Below are 15,235 nucleotides of genomic sequence, written 5' to 3'. Positions count from 1 at the left end.
TGTGGTTCAAAAGGGATGCATGTATTTAAATGTTGATAGCTAGCACCACCGTGTCCACCCAAAGGTTTGCACCAATTTACTGTCTAGCCACAGTGCTCAGTGGTACTCATTAAGGGGAAAGCATTTACAACAATGGTGATAGATGACAACTTACATGGGTTTAGTGCTTTAGATTTGCCAAAATGCCTTGGTCTCTATGCTAGTCTATTTACTGAGCTTCCAAAACAACTCTGGGAAGTAGGTGTAGCATATTCCAATTTTACACATGAGGATGTAGAGACTTGGAGAGGTCACTAATTGTCTTGCTAGTAAATGGTAGAGTTGAGATTTGAATCCAAGTCTTGCAGATGCCAAAGCCTGACTCCAATTTAGCTTGTCAGGGAAGGGCTCTTCCATGCCCACCCTTAGATGTCTCTGTCTTATAGAGTGGGTTCTGTGTCCCTGGAGATAGTCAAACTAGCGGGATAAGGCCTTGGTGAGAATGCCACTAAGAGCATGACAGCCCTGAGTAGAAGTCAGACTAAGTGACCTTCAGAGTCCTTGTCTGCCCTACAATCCTGGGGACTTAAGCTAGCTCACCTCTGCCAAAAGAGCTGCATCAATAAAATGAAAATAATACCTCTTGCCGCTAACTACATTGGAATGTCATAAAGGTAAATCAGATAGTACACCTGAAGCACTCAGAGCAACTTAGGAAAAATAAACTTCATAAATCCACATTAGGGGAGGAGGAGGTCCACAGTGATGTAGTGGTGTGCAGTCTCTCTGACCTCTCTGGGCCTTTATTAGGAGTAAGTTTCCTTAAATGGATTTAAATATAAATCCAAGTACACACATGTGTGCATACACTGAACTTCTTCAAATTCATGCACATCATGTAAAGAGTCATAGATTATATATTTTTTAATTTTTAGTAAACTCCCCCTATCTAACATCACTGTATCTATGGATGCTTACTTTTTAGAAAAGACTTTTAGAAAAAGACTTTTACACTTGTTTTACAGTGTAGGTCAAAATATTTTTAAATGATTTCATGTTCCTAGTGGATAAGAGGAAGGCTGAAGTCTTCTTCCTGATGTCTCAAAAGTAAATGTTAGCCAGGCGTGGTGGCACATGCCTGAAATCCCAGCAGATCAGGAGGCTGAGGCAGGAGGATTGAGAGTTCAAAGCCAGCCTCAGCAAAAGTGAAGCTCTAAGCAACTCAGTGAGACCCTGTCTCTAAATAAATACAAAATAGGGCTGGGTATGTGGCTCAGTGGTTGAGTGCCCCTGAGTTTGATCCCTGGTATCCCCCACAAAAAAGTGAATGTTGTCAGGGCCAGTGCTGAATGAGGGGAGAAGGCTGGGGATAGAAGCAGATGGGCTTCTTAGCACTGGCCTCAGTATTTGCTGTAGTTTCCATCTGGAATATCCCCCAGAGGCCCAGGAGTCAAATGCTTGATTCCCAACTTGAGGCCCTTGGGAGTTGGTAGAGCCTTTAGGAGGTGGGGCCTCGTGGGAGGTCTTAGGTCATTGGGGATATGTCCTTGACAGGGATAATGGGACCCCAGTCCCTTAGGATTTCTTTCTTATGTGTTCCAGTCACAAGGATAGCGACTTTCCACGGGCCCAAAAGAAATGAGGCTGACAGATGATGAATTTAAATGTCTGAAACTGCAAGCCAAATTAAACCTTTCCTCTTTTTAAGTCGAATCTTAAGTGTTAGTTACAGTAATGGAAAGCTGACTAGCACAACATTTTACCTTAAAGGCTTTAAAAACAAGAGCAGATGAGTTCACAGATAGCTGATTTCAAAACTCCCAGGACTTCCCCTCTTCCAAAGAAAATACTCCAACAATGTGCCTACTGAGGTGCATGCCTCTTTAATGTACAACCTTGGACAGCAACACAGTGGAAAAGCTAATGGCCATAATAAAGGTAAAAGAAATATGAGTGAAACATGCTGTGGGCATTCACAGAAAGATATGTCAGAGTATTAAAGCCCTGAACATCCTTCCCTCCTTTACCACTATAGGGGGCAGGGTTATTCTCTGTTTTATCGATGAGGTGCCTGAACAAATTCTCCTCCATCAATATTTATTAGACTCTAGGGCTGGAGGTGTCGCATAGTGGTAGAGTGCTCAGCTAGCACGCATGAGGCCCTGGGTTGATTCCTGCCCTCGTCTTTACATGCACAAAAATATATACTGGGCTTTGAGTCTATGTCTTAAAAGTGTGATTAACCAAACAACAGGGTCCTCAGATCTTTAGGAATGACCCCATCCAAGACCACCCGACACTGCACTGAAGGGCAAGGGCCATCACAATTGCTCTGTGCCCTCAGTTCTGGTCATGGGCCTGAGGACATGCTTACTCATAGAGGGGACACAGAAGAGACATGAGGAAAGCAGGCATGGTTAGAGAACAGCAGTAGACTGCACTGGTGGAGAATGTTCCTTCCATGTGCAACTGGAAGGCAGCAGACAAGATGACTGGGTGGTTTAAAGTGTTCACACATGGGCCGTGGCATCACCCTGCCAAGGTTCTCCTTCTGAGTCTTACATTCATTATCTCTGTAACCTGATGAAGAAACGATGAGTTTCCTAATCTGTTTAACCTGTCCATGCCTCAGTTTCCTTATCTGCAAAATGGGGTGCTACTTTTTCATATGGTTATTTTGAGAACTAAGTAAACAAATGTTATAATGCTCTGAGAATTTTGCCTGGTATGTTTTGAGCCCTGAAGACACATTGGCTGCTCCTATCACACATCAGGAGAGTGAATTGGAGTTAGTATAGGGAAGGGCATGAATATCAGCCTGTAAAACTTACCGTCTAGTCCGTTGCTTTTTGAACCTGAAGAATTCTGAGTTTGGGGAGGGTTTTCCTATGCTAGAATGGACTAAAGTAACAAGAAAACCTGAGCTCAGAGACCGGTGAAGGTTCTTTATGGTAATTTCATTGTCTGGGATAGAGGAGGGCCGGCGTGGCTGATGCCCCTGAAATTCATCAACGCCTGTCACATCTCTGGCTCTGAAGCAGTGATTTTGCTGTTAAAGCCCGGATTCCGCAGTCAGGGAGCACTTTCACCTATTACTTTATGGGAAATAGGGATCATCTTCTTTCACCTGCCTGGGAGAAAGAGTGTCTGTATGGAAGACGGGCTGAGGTCTCCACACAGAACGGGCAGAGCGCTGGAAGCCTCACCTCAGCAAGCAGCCCAGCTGAGAGGCTTCTGTGTTAAGGAGATCACAGGGGTTCACCTAAAATCCTCCTCCAGGGAAGCACCTAAAAGCATGCCATTGTGCTGTCTCTGGGTAATGGTCAGCTCGGGCTCGGCTGCAAAGAGTCCCTCCCAACAACAGCTCCAGCCACAATGTGGTCTTTCCTCCTCCCGTAGCAATAACTGTGCAGACTGCTGGGAATAGGACTCCAGGGGCTCAGAGCTGATCGCCTGCCAGGTTCCTTTTTCCCCCCTCGCACATCACACACATAGCCGAGCCTTTAATATACTGCATGTGGGCTCTCTCCGACTTTGCCTCTCTATCCTGAGCAGGGCTTTGGCTAAATGTGGTGCCCAATAACTTCAAGGGATCAAGCGCTTTCGAGAAATATTTCTGCTAAGAAGATGAGCTGGGGGGAATTGAAAGCAAGGCTGCCAGCTTTGATGTCTTAAGTATGAAATTTCAATGGCTTACCAGCCACCAAGCTCTGGTTCTCGTGCAGCTGGGGTACGATTGAAGGAAATGATCACAACATACGCCCCACGGGTGACAAGTATTCATGGAGAAGCATCCCAAGGAACCCAGGAAAAGAGAGGTGTGTGTGTGTGGCGGGGGGTGGCCTTGGTGATCTGAACAGCGCCCCCCTGAACTTTGTCTATATATACATATAACATTTGGTATGGAGTTTTTTTTTTTTTTCATTTCAAAATAAATTGCTCATTATCAGAAATTCTTAAAATATGGAAAATGAGAAAGAAGAAAACAAAATAATTATTTTGCCATTCTATATTTCCCTCTAGTTCTTGTTCTATGATTAAAAAAAAAAAGAAAACCATGTGGTGGCTGCTGTGCAGGACAGGACAGGGTCTGATTGCCACGGGGAGGCAAATAATTTGGATTCAGAGGCCATAGAAGCCTCTGTGAGGAGGTGACATGTAAATCAAGCTTGAAGGAAGAATAGGAGTTAGCAGATGTCATTTTTAGATTTGCAGAAGTAGAATTATTGGATTGAAGCCTATTAACTTTTATAACAATCTCCTGCACCTCTCGTTCCCCTGAGCTCCCAATGTCCACGTTCCAATGCCTGGGAAGCATACCAGTTGGAGGCCAGGTGGGAAAAACTAACCGTATTCAGTCCTTCACACACGGAGGGCTTCATACAGGGCATTAGTTATAAAAGAGTTTCAAGGGTTGAAAGAACAAAAGGGAAAGGTTAGGAACAAGAAGGAGCTGTCCCCCTCCTGGGGCTGAGTGAACCTAAGGAAAGCTGTGACGCTTCTAGAGCTTACCAGTCCCCTTGAGACAGTACTGGATCCAAAGAGAGGCTATTGCCAGGGCTGGTGCTGGAATAGAGAGAAGGTACCAGCTTGACTTGCACTGGTGGCTGTCAGAGTGCCTGAGCTGTTGTGCTGGGCTTGCTGGGAGTGCCCCTGTTGGTGCTGAGAGGGCTGAGTGGTCACCACAGTAAGGGCTGGGGGCTGAGTGAGCCTTTCTTGACTACTGCTGAGGCTAAAGAGGGGCCACTAAGCCCTGGGCCTGGGCTCACAGAAGAGGCTTTGCACCGTAAGAGAGGAAACTGCCAACTGCTGCTGGAGGTACTAGCTGTCCCCTGCTATTGAAAGGATGCTCTCAGAAACTGCAAGTGGGAAAGGGGGTTCTTTCTCCTTCCTTCCACCTTACAATACCCAACCGGAACTCCCTACTGACAAAACCCAGGCAAAATCAGTGAGGTAACAGAATGCAAGGAATTCTGGTTTGGGGGTTCCAAGAAGAGAAGGACAGAAATTGGACCTGAGAATAAAAAGACACATGCCCAGTACACATGCTACCACCTGAGGCGCATCTTTTCTGCCTGTGCACACTGCCCCTGGGAGAATGAGACCAGATCAATGGTTACCTATCCCATGGCTCATCTTATCCTCACAAAATTATTAAAAAATATATCTTTTGTGCATAAATCTAACTCTTTCTTGATTGTGAAAGCTAATCTCTGTAAGTTCCAGTTGGACTGATGTTTGCATGGATGGCTGGGGGTAAATTAATGAATCATACCTTTTCCTGTCTATCATTGGTATCTGGTTCGGGGCTACACTTCTCTCAAGCCTCATTTCCAGTGAGACTGAAGCTCAAAGGGTAGAGTGGCTTTCTCACAACCACATGCCTTCCGGGGAATGATGGGACCCAACCCAGGTCTGTCAGCCTCCATGCTGCTACTCCTTTAGAAACTTCTATATTATCTGCCAACATTTAGAGGCTGTTCCTCTGTGATCATAGGGGGAGGTCAATAGTAGCTGGTTGGACATACCTGAGCCTCTATAAGGGTATATTGGTGGTAGCCTGGAAGCTAACTGACCCTGGACACCCAGTGGCAATGACAGCCTTTGCCATTCAGACCACAATGTGGCTCCTGTCTGAAAATTCTCCCTTGACCTTTTCCTAACATGTGGCATTTTAGTGTTCTGTTGATTACAGATCACTTGCATGCAGCACACAGTTGACTGTTTGCTAAAACGGAAAATGGGGAAAAAAATAGAAAAGAAAGTACATGCTTGCCAGAGCAGTGCTGTGGAACGGTTGTTCCCAAGGTATTCATCTCAGTGCGTCTAAACACCTATAATTAAACTAGCTTTGGAGCAGTGCCTCTTGGAGAGGGCGGAAGAATCAATTCTGTAGCTTTTGGATCTTGTTCTTTGTACACACTGCTCAGCAGTGAAGATGTTCAAAAAAGACTAGATGCTGTGGCTCAGGAACACAATTACCCAGCTATCAGGGTGAATGGATGATGGTCTGATCTTGGGGCATTCAAGCTCAGGGTAGCTGAGGGAAAGAGACAAGTGATGAATATGGTGACCTCTAGTTCTCTGTCTTTACCCCAATCTCATTTCCTTGCTGGGGATTTTATTTTATTTTTGTACCCTGGATGCGGTGATCACTGGGTAGCTTTGTGTTAAAGAGCTAATTAATGGTAGCTCAAGTCAGCTGTCTTATTTATGAGACTCTGGAGCAAGCAGAGACACTTCGCTCATCTGGAAAAATAAGTTGGGATCAAGCTGCATCTTCTATATAAATATGTGAGGCTGTGCTGTCAGACGCCAGTACCAGCCAGTGCTGTCTGGCTTCACATGAATCACTGAGATGACCCGGACCTTCATTCTGAGTTGATTGTAGCTAATGCATGCCATATAATCTCATATGCTCAGAATGTCTTGTGAACCAAGCATGCTATCAAGATGCAGTTTTAATTAACATTTGCTTTTTAGATAATATACGCAATTTATTTTGGCAAGAGTTCATTGAATGTAAAATCTACATAATTAAGATACTAAACCTGCAATATTTTTTTCTTTACAGTATTTTTTTGCTAAATGACTCATATTCAGCAACATTTATTACCCAGTATATAGCTGCAATAGGCAATCACAATTTCATAGTTTCTTTCTCTTTTTAAAAATTGTTTCTCTAACCAAAGAACACAAAGTCATATAGTTGATTTTGTTCTTGTTTTAGATTCAGGGCTATGAGGTCTTTTTCCTAGTTCAGTTTCACATTACAAATCGAACAAAAGAAATCATATTTAAGATTCTTCTGCACTGAAATCTCCTATAAAATTGTACCTTACTTTAGGAATTAGTGTTATTTTATAAAGGTATTTTGCTGTTTTTTACCACAAATGATGATGCAACTCTGGGGTACGGTCCAGTGGGGAGGGGTATCCTGGGAGAGACCTTGCAAATTATTAAAGTAAGCCTTCGTTTTCTGAGGACAGCCAGAGTCTCAGAGTGGAAATGTGACTCTCCCAAGGTCACACAACACATGGGAGCCAGAACCAAGGATAAAAGCCACGATGCTTGAGTAACCGTGCTTGCCTTTTACAAATATCTGCCCTGATGGTCTATCCTCAACGAGCCTCTTCCACCCTCATCAGTGATGTCTTCTAAACTTGAACATGCTTCCGAGTCATGGAAAGTAGACATGCTTGGAAAAGAAAAGAAACAGACCAGACATGGCTCCCAAAACACTCCCCTAGAACAGAGAACAGCGCAAGCAGCTGAATCCCAGTTGCTTTGTTCTTCGTGATAATTCCTATAACTGGGTCAGAGGGCTAATGACTTGGCTTCGGGACTCTGAGCCATATGCCTCCGTGATTTGCAGCCAGCTGAGTGCCCGCAGTGAGAGCTGTCATGGATGGAAGGCCAGTGCCTCAGCTGAGGGAGGCTGAAGCCAGACCCAAGCTGGGAGTCAGAATCAGAATGGACCCTGGTTATGAGGCCATTTTCTAGATCTTCCCTCCACCCCTTCCAATCTGCTTGATTTTTCTGAGCTGCCAAGTTCCTCCCAGACAGGCCCTCGACAAGGGCTTTTCCTGAGGACTCTGACTGCGCTCACTCGGAACACGATAGGCAGGGATTGCGCCTGTGTCAGTCTCTGAGCTCAGATCTGCAGCAAGCTGCTAATTAGTGTCAGTAATTGCTGGAGGAGAGGATAGCTGGCTGCCCATCAGCACGGCGGAGGGGGTGCAAGCGCTCTCCCTCCCTCCTGCTCCTCCTTTCCAGCGTTAAGCAATAAATCTATATTGGTTAAATCGCCTGTTAAGGCTGCTTGTTGAGCAGGACATCAGTGGTGTCCTGTCCCATTAATGGGTGTAGCTAATGTATGGACAAAAGGATGTGCTACCCAGATCAAGTGTCAGAGCCAAAGGGACTTGAAGGAACACTTTTGCAGAGTGATGTCCCAAGTAATGTGTTTCTGGGGCAACTCTGCTACAGAAAAGAGAATACAGTACTTTAATCTGAGAGCCACATGCCAACAGATGTGGGGGAAGAATAGGGCTCAGATTTCACAGAGACTGGCTTCCTTCTCTTGGTATCTCACAGCTGTGACAATGGGACTGGAAAGAACCATCATCCCTTAGGATTGTTAGAAGTTAAATGAGCTAATGAACATGCAGTCATGTGTCACTTTAACATGGGGATACATTCTAAGAAATGGTCGTTAGGTAATGACATCATTTTGGGAACATCTGGATTGCACTAACACAGACCTAGATGGAACGGGTCAATCCCTCCACTTGGCCTCAATCCTTTCAAGAGACGCATCAATGGGGGACATGTGGGGCTGCTATTGGTACAGCATGAAAGCAGGGATACACCCTAAAGTAACAGTTTAAGAGTACAGTGAACGCATGAACCAGCAAAAGTCATTTATTACATCACAAGGAGGTGTCATCTGCCATATGGAGCTGTGTGTGCCCTACTATGAAGTAGGGCAGTGCAGTAGTGCGCTCACACCAGCATCTCCACAAATGCATAAGCAATGGCTGGTGCTTCAGCACTGTAAGGACTACACTGTCATCAGGTGACAGGAATTTTCAGCTGTACCATAATCGCATGGGACCTCCATTGTATATCGCCTGTTGTTGACTGCAATGTCACTATGTGGGGCACGACTGCACGTTTCTCAGAAGGAAGCCTAGCATAAAATCACTGTTCCTAAGTGGAACAACCTGGGAAAATACTATGAATTCTATGGTTTGGATGTGAGGTGTCCCCGAAAAGTTCATGTGTGAGACAAGACAGGAAGGTTCAGAGGAAAAATGATTAGGTTAAGAGAGCCTTAACCCAATCAGTGAATTAATCACCTGATGGGATTAATTGGGTGCTGGCTGAAGGCAGGTAGGGTGTGGCTGGAGGAGGTGGGGCATTGAAGGCAAGACTTCGTGGTATATATTTGTATCTGGCAAACAGAGGCCTCTCTCTCTCTCTCTCTCTCTCTCTCTCTCTTTGCTTCCTGTTCACCATGTAAGCTGCTTCCCTCTGCCACACTCTTCTGCCATGATGTTCTACGTCATCTTGAGCCTGGAGGAATGGAGCCAGCTGTCTGTGGGGCCTCTGAAATTGTGAGCCCCTAAATAAACTTTTCTTCCCTAAAATTGTTCTGGTCAGATTTTTTAGTCACAGCAGTGAAAAAAGCTGACTAAAACAATAAATTAGGTCAAAATATATAATATACCAGGAAGCTGAGTGGTTGCATGTTAGCAAATTTCAGGTAGTTTCCAAAGCACCTTTTAATGGTTTCTGATTACCCCCTCTCTCCATTGCCCTCTCTCACCTTTTCTGCATGTGAGGAAGATGTGAATGAATCATGACCACCAGATATCTGTGCTGCGTGCCACCTCCCCTACGTGCCCATGGTTTGTCACTCTGTGAGGCAGCCCTGAGGGTTCTGGGAACTCTCCTCACCTTATCTTACAGCTTTCTAAGATGTGCTTCAAAGCTCCCCCAAATTTGGATACTGGTATGCAATAAAACAGAGAGGTTGTATGTTGCTTTATTTGCGTGTGATGTAATTGTAAAATAATGTTATTGATATATGAATGTATGTGCTGTTACCTTCCGTTTCCTAAAGATCTAAGTACTTTCTTTGCTGACAATGTTCATTTGCTTAGCAAATATATCTAGGTATATTATATTCTTATTTCATATAAGCATTTGCCAAGAAAATGTGTACTGCCTTTGTGCCTACACATCTCTTCATTTATTCATTCAACAAATATTTATCGAGCACCCAGAAAAATGCAGAATTTTAGAACAAGAAGATATGTAGGCAGCATTCCAGCCAGGGCTCTCAATTTAGAGAAGAGGAGCCTGGATCTTAATATAACACGGCCCTTTTTCCTCTCAGGTACTCTCCTCACCCGTCTTCACTTAGATTCCATAGTCCATCAATGTAATCACTCCAATAATAGGCCTCGGTGGTTTTTCCTCTCCCTCTCCACTCTGCTGGGCTGGCCAAACCATAATCCTGCCCTTCTGCCTGGCCTGGGAGCAGTTGAACATGGAGCATAAAAGCCCACAGTCAGGTAGCCTGATCGTGTATCATGACCACGAATCTCCACCTCAGGGAATGCAGTAGAATATTGTGTAATGGTTCTGCTGTGGGACCGTGGGCAACTTATTTAACATCTCTGTGCCTTTTTATCCTTGTATAAAATTAGGATAATGACAGGTGCAGTGGCAAATGCCTGTAATCCCTGAGATTCCAGAGGCTGAGGCAGGAGAATTACAAGTTTGAGGCCAGCCTCAGCAATTTATGAGAACCTGTCTCAAAGGAATAAATAAAAAGGGCTAAGGATGTAGCTTAGTGGGAATGCACCCCTGTGTTCAATCCCTAATAACACAAATTAAAATAAAATTAGGATAATAATTTTTATCTCATAGCAATGTTTTTAGGATTAAGGAATTGAAAATATTTGAGGCATTTGGAGCAATACCCAACTCTATATAAAGATATGATCATTATTATTTCTGGCTATCCTATATTGCTGAGCAATTTCTAAGCATACAATGGCTTCTGGGGCTCCAGACCTCTAAATCACATTCCAGGCAGCAGGAAGGGCAAGGTGGGTATTGCCTGTTATCACCTTTAAGGATCCTTTCCAGAATGTTCTCACAACACTTCTGTTTACAAAACCTGGTTTCATGGACATACTTAGCTATAAAAATGATTGGGAAGTAAGGTCTTCATTCTAATTAGTATTGTGCCCTGTTGGGTTACTGTTACTAAGGAAGAAGGGAATATGGAATATTTTCAGGCCATGCCAGACTCTGTTACCCTCTTGTGACCAGATGGAGTGGCTTCTTCTCTGTCTTCCCCTCACTTGACCAATCAGGAACATGCATCCCACTCTGGCATGCACCTGTCTGTCTTGGCCTCCCCGACATCAGACTTTTCTCCCTCTCTGGTCACTGTCTCTCTGTGTTTTGGGCTGGCTTCTCCTCTCCTTCCCACCTCTATCAGTGAGCCCCAGTCTTAACACCGAGCCCCTGTTTTTACTCCACCCTCTCTCCATAGTGGTGAATACTTCTCACATACCGGGAACTCCAAAACTGTACTACAGCCCCCACTTCCTCTCTTCACAGAGACACGCATACCCATTTGTTGTCTCCACTTGTGCACCAAAGAGCTCTCCCAAAATTTTATTCTGCATGTGGCCATACCAACAATCTTCTTGAAGTCACTTAGAAGCTCTCCTAAAGTCTCATTTTGCCCCCCATATGCAATTCCTAAATTACCTGTCCCCTCTTTCCTCTGGGTGGTTACTGTTCTAGTGCAAGCCAGTGACATCCTCCCCTAGGCTGCTGAGTCTACCCACAGGCAGCCTCAGTACCAGGTCTCTGGAGCTGACTGCCTGGGTCCAAGCTGTAGCTCTAATATGCACCAGCTACATGACATGCACACATTTTTTAATGTTTCTTTTTCTCACTTTCTTCATCTATAACATGAGAATAATAGTAGTACCTCTTTCATATGGTTATTGTGAGTATTAAATGAGTTAATATATGTAAGCACTCAGAGAAATGCCTGGCATATAATAAGCACAATCAATAAATGTTAGCCATTATCATTAGCCATTATTACTATACATTTTTCATGGAGAAGCCAGAATGATCTTTTAAAAACATAAATTAAATGCCATCACTCTTCCGCTCCAAACTCTCCAGTGATTTTCTATTTCAGTTATGATCAAATCCTAACACATTTGCCAAGGCCAAAGGTCCTGCAGGAACTAGCCCTTGACTCCTCCCATCTCAGCTCAGAGCTCTTTCCTATCACTCACTGCCCTCAAGCTACAGGGGCTTTATTTTAGGTCCATTAACATTCCATACCCTTTGCCTCCTTTGGGCCTTGGCCCTCATTCTTCCCTGAGGAAGGAATTTTCTGCCCTCCCTTCCTCCAGCAGCTCACAGGGATGTCTTCTTCCTTTTTTTAGAACTCAGCGCAATTATCTTCCCCTTCAAAAAGCCCTCTATCATGTACCCCAAGGACTACCCTTGAGCTGCTCACTCTCCCTCTTCTCTTTCTATGGTAGTTACCACTATTTTCTCCTTGTTTATCTTGTTGGTTAATTGGTTCACTCAATTTCTAGTAGGTCTTTCTCTACAAGATCATAAGACCTGATATTTTGCTTATCTTGTAGAGTCATGTATCTTAGGACCTGATATGCATTCTATATCAGGAATTCAGTTACTAGGTGCCCCCAAACCAGTTGGTAATAAAAGAGGAGATGGCCTCCAAGCAAGGCTTCCAAGAATAAGAATTTTCTGGACACTCAAGGAAAGACAAGGATTTGAGGCAGTAATGATAGTTGATATTTGCATATGGAGACAAATAGGAAATGGTATGGTACCTAATTAAAAAGTATGGTCTCAGATCAGCAGGAGGGGCCTCCTCTGGAAGTTTTTGAGGAATGCAGAATCTCAGGTCTTGGCCCAAACCCACTGACTCAGAATTTTAAGAAGCCTCCTAAGTGACTGTTAATAACCACAGGGTAGTGTGTTCAGGGAACGGAAAATAACCTTGGTCACTAGATCATATGGTGCAAAGGGAGATGTATCAAGGAGAATATAAACCAGCTGCATGTGACATACCCTCCAACACAGTGGCTTAACAATACTAGATACTTTTATTTGAATCTCGTATAAGAGCACAAATTCATCTGGCTTCTCTGGGCTAAGTTTTCAGGTGGTTGGCATATTCTCATTCTAAGTAGTTTTTCAAGGTGTACTTTTCCAATATCTGCCACTGTGCGCTTGGGTGAAGCCATCCCTCCTGGGCTGTGTTCCACAACAGCCAGTGAACAAACACCCACTATATGCTGGGAGCTGGGGTCAGAGCAAGGAGGGACACCTGACCCCATTCCTGAGGAATCTCAGCAGCTGGCATGGAGACCGGCAGGGAAATAGGCAGTTCTGATACAGTTCCTGATTCCTCCTTGTGACTTCTCAGGTCCCTGGATGTCAGGATTAAAGATGAGTTGGGTGAACAGGAAGGGGCCAGGAGTGAGGCCTTCCATGACAGAGGTTGGAAGGGAGCAGAGAAAACTTCACTTTTTCTCCTTCAAGATACTCCAGGAGAGAAAAAAAAAAAAAAAAGAAAGAAAGAGTAATGATACGGATGGATTCTAACACCATGTATAATAATACAGAAAGAAACGACATGCCTGGAGTGACCCTGAAAATGAGAGGGGGAGGGAAACCTCGTTCTACAAAAGAAGCCACCTAAGGTACAAGGAATGACAGAAAACTAGTATTTTTTAACACTGTTACACTAAATGAACCAGGAAATATTGTTAGTGGGTGCTTGCATCATTGTACAGAAAGTTGTTTGGAACAAGGGTATTCATAAGGCTTCCAGTACATCCTCAAATAGCACCCGCGGGTTTCTGATTGATGACATGGGGAAAAAGGTATTTTTACAATGTAGAAATCTGTGGCCACCAGATGATAAATTTAATGTCACCAGTGATGGGGCCAACTGGAATCATGTGACTTAAACAGAGGATTAGTCTATGAAACAACTGGCTTACATTATTCAAAAATGACAATGGAGGGGGGAACAAAAAGGGCTGAGGACTGGTTTCCAATTACAGGCTAACAAGAAATGACAATTAAATGCAACACAGGTCTCTTGGCTGGATCCTCGATGGGAAAGAAATGTACAAAGGACATTATTTGGATAATTAGGGGCCTCTGAATATGGGCTCTATGTTAGATATAGTTCTCTAATGTATTGAGTGAGTTCACAATGCTGTGGTCAGGCAGGAAAATGTCCTTACTCATAGAAGAGACGTGCTAAAGAATTTAAGGGGAAGGATAATGATTTTTGCCAACTTATTCTCAAGTGGTTTCAGGATGGGAAAAAGAAAAAAGAAGAAGAAAAAGTATATATAGAAAAAGACAAGACAAAGTGGCAAATGGTAACAGTTGATGAGTCTAGGTAAAGAGCATTCAGGTATTTGTGCTATAATTGCAGCATTTCTATAGGTTTCCTTTTTTAAAAATAAAAAATGTTTTAGCATTCTTGGTGGCTATTAAGTAGAGCAAGTAAATGCATAATTTACAATGAATCCCAAACTCGCATCATTTGGGATTTGGCTTGATCTGACCCATCAGCCTGCACCCCAAGAAATAGAGTGGGTCCTGGGCAGAAGCAAGCAGGAAGTTGAGCGTCCACAGGTGCCATTCAGCCTCTGCCAGGGCCTTATGTTATCTGCCTTCTCTTTTGAGGGTCTGAACTAACAGGCCACGAACGAGTTCATGGTTTCCAACTAAGAAGCATTGAAGATAAAAATCTGCTTCCCTTTTCAACCCAAACCAAGACCCTAGTTTGCCTGCTGTACCCTAGGTCCATTTCTTGCTGGCCAAGGAGAATCTAGAAAGGAGCAGGAGGTCATCATGTGCGGATGGGTACCAGGGTTTTATTCATAGGGGTAGAAGCTGTTATTAGTGTGGGGAAGGGAGATAGAGATGAGATGGAATTATAATTATGAGAGTTAGGAAGAGTGAATTTCAAAGAACATTTTTAGTCACAGATGGCTGAAGAGAAATAGAGAGAACAGGCCCCAGCACCTCGTCTTCCTAGCTGATTGCAGGGAGGGGGAGTTCGCTAATGAACACATTGATTTCCCAGCTCCTCAGAACAATAGCAAATGCTTTTTGCAGTTATTAATTGGGATCCCACAGCAGGTGTGGGGGATGGAGGGCTGGTGATTCTAAGTTTATCTTTGGGGGTTAGGTGAATATAAAGAGAATGTAAAGAGCGAGGAGGAAATAGCAGATAAATCTTGCCATGTCTTAGCAGGAGAAAGGGACAGACTTCAACTTCCAGCCTGGCTCCTAGACAGCTTAACATTTTTGAGTTTAAATTTTCCTAACTGATAACAATTAGAATGATGTTTTTCCTTTTTATTTGGACAGCATGAGAATGAAGTGAAATAGTAAACCGATGGAACGAGTCCTTTTCAAGCTTTCTAATGTCATGTTATTTATTTTTCTTCAAGAAGAAAAAAGTTGTTTAAGAAGTTTTTTTTGAGCACCTGCCGTAGACCAGGTACTGTGCAAGTTCAAGGAATATGGCAATGAACTGGAAAATATTGTCCCTGCCTCCATGGAGTGGATAAGCTAACAAGGAAGAAGGGTGTTTACCAAGGACGTGTCAATGCAGTGGCTGGTACTGACTTCTGTAGGAAGTGTG

Source organism: Marmota flaviventris, chromosome 10 (genome assembly GCF_047511675.1).
Source record: "Marmota flaviventris isolate mMarFla1 chromosome 10, mMarFla1.hap1, whole genome shotgun sequence".
In the NCBI taxonomy this organism is placed as follows: Eukaryota; Metazoa; Chordata; class Mammalia; order Rodentia; family Sciuridae; genus Marmota; species Marmota flaviventris.
This window is presented reverse-complemented; position numbering follows the sequence as displayed.